Raw genomic sequence first — 2,698 nt, 5'->3', positions numbered from 1 at the left:
GTGGTGCGGCAATACTTGGAAATTGTACAGAAGGTGACGTTTCAGATAAGTCAAATGGAATTGTGGACGAGGATATTTCTTTTGTGGAGAAAAAGATGCAAAATAATGTGGAAAGGCATCTTGGAAAAAGCAGGAAGAAAAGGAAGGAAGACACTCCAAAGGATCGAAACAGAATTTTCAGTGATTCAAGTCTCGATGTTAGACAATCCTCAAGTGACACATCACTGACTTCCGATTCAACTTCTTCTACCTCCTTCACGTGTATAGCAGCTAACAGAAAAGGCAAAGGGCGGAAACGAAGAAGAACGGCACAAAGGCATCGCAAGAAACCCGGCAGGAATAATCCTAAAAGTTGTTACTCTCCACAAGAATCTATCAAGTCGGAGAAAATGAATGAAAGATCATCCCTGACTCAGGAAATTGGCAAAAATAACAACAAAGTCGATGCCTCAAATGACTCAACCGATAAGAAGGAACCACAAGAGCATCAGGAAACAGATATCACCAAGTTGCAGGAGAAAGAAGGTGGATCAATATCGTCGCAAGATGCTGGGCGTTCTGGTCATGAGTGGGATGATCACTCGGACGATGATAGTCAAGGAGAGTTCGTTGTCGCAGATCGGTCACCGACATCACTGAAAATAGTGAAGCGAAGGAGCTCAAGACTAAAAATAAGGAGAGTGTCAAGTCTGCCAAGGCTTAGAATAAAACGAAAGGCTCTTAGTGCCTTTAAGAAGAGCGCGTCAAGGTCAAACCTTCATGTCAAGGTTAAGTCAGTGGAAAGAAAAAAGAAAAATTGAAACATTTAAAATTTTATTAACTGCCTACTTTTTAAAAGACTTATTTAACAGCACGTTGCTTCAATAAATAGAGAAAAGTCATACGAGGATGGCACTGAATATTTCATCAAACTTAGACATACATGAGGAAATTTTGAATGCTAATTTTTCCTTATTTTCGTAAAACAGTGATAAAGTTAGAGATATGTGAAAGATAGAGCTAATGACATGTATGATTTAGAACAACAACAAAATGAAGAAAACAAAAAATGAAATAGAAATAATAAATTGTGCAACATCATCAGTTCACCATTCGCATTGCGTTACGACTGTCACTGTTTTGGTTTTTTTTTTGGAAGGGGGGTTATTTCCTGTTCCCCTCCCCCCATTTTTTCGATTCAATTTTGGTGGAATTTTCAGTGCTATACTTATTCTATTTATTCAGGTTAACTTGTTGTTGAAGTAGACTTTTCTTTGGGCAAACGAGAATATCAGTTATCTTCATTGACGTGGGTGCATTACCGCATGGTAATACCCCGCCTCTCTCAATGGACATTGAAGGAGAAAATTATATTAAAGACCATCCCCTCCCTCTCAGCGATCAACCGTCACCAACCCACCAGTTTTTTATGTTGTTTTCTTCATGCCTGCCATAGCCGCAAAAAAGAATGATGTCCCTCTGAACTATTCCTTACGCGATGGTGAAATCAGAATCATTGCAATAATTTGTTTTTTGTATATATTTGTTTTTGCTTTGATTTTGTATTTTGTAATGATTGTGTTTTAAATGGTGAGGCAATAAAAGATTTGCAATACCTATAATCTGTGTTAAACTTGAATAACTTATTTTTCCGAAACATTGCCATCTCCCCCTCCCCCCCTCTCTCTCTTTCTTCCTGTCTGTCTCTCTTTCTATCTTTAAACACAAATATTTTTACCCTTCTCTGTTTTAAATTACTTTTAATGTACATTCTCAATGTACGTTCGGCAATACAAACTATATTACATTCGTTGGTCAAATCAATACATCGGGTATATTTTATAATAAATGGCAAGAAAATTATTTTGGAAGACGTCAGGCACAACTTGGTATTTGAAATGAATGATGAGGAGTATAAGAGTTTATTGATGAGAGATTACATCATTTCTCCTCCATCACGTGGAACCTTCAGATCAGAGGAGCGTTTCACCAACATTTTCATCCGAGAAGTTGTCAGATCTGACAACTTGTCAGATCCGACAACTTTTCTTGATTCTGATAAGCTGAGAAGCACTATTACTTCTGTAACTGTCGGATAAAAACGTCCCGACAAGACCTTTCATCCCCTGCTGCTAGACCGTACTCGGGCAGTTTTCCTTTTTCGCCAAAATCATTCTCGGCGCAGTAAGTCTGATGGCGCTAACTTACTTTTAGTTCTCTGTCAAGTTGCGTGGCGTCAAGGGGGGGGGGGGGGGCTTTCAAGTTTACTGATCGGACGTTTTATCCCACAAGTCCCATCTTTATAGTAACAGTGCTTCTCAGCCCATCATAAATCAAGGAAAGTTGCGATGTCAGATATGACAATTTGTCCCTTACATTATAGCTTTGTATTCAACATAAATTTATAGACCTTTATTATTCTTTCGTTCTACATTCCCCTTTTCTCTGTTTCTCCGCTCTCCATTTTCCCCTCTCTCAAGATTGTCTCTCTTTTTCTGTTACCATCATTCCGTCTTAATGCTCTTTATTAACATCTCAATCAATTCACCCATCTTCTCATTTTCCTTTTCTACATTATTCCGTCATTCCTTCCTGCTTTTTCTCTACAAGTTCATCTTGCTTTGGTCTCGGTGGAAATGCCATTTAATTTGGGGATAGCCCACATAATTTCTATTAAGAAACTTATTGAGAATACAAAAAAACATTGCAATACTCCTGC

Source organism: Lytechinus pictus, unplaced genomic scaffold (assembly GCF_037042905.1).
Source record: "Lytechinus pictus isolate F3 Inbred unplaced genomic scaffold, Lp3.0 scaffold_19, whole genome shotgun sequence".
Lineage (NCBI taxonomy): Eukaryota > Metazoa > Echinodermata > Echinoidea > Temnopleuroida > Toxopneustidae > Lytechinus > Lytechinus pictus.
The sequence above is the reverse complement of the archived record's forward strand: the minus strand, read 5'-3'. Positions refer to the sequence as shown.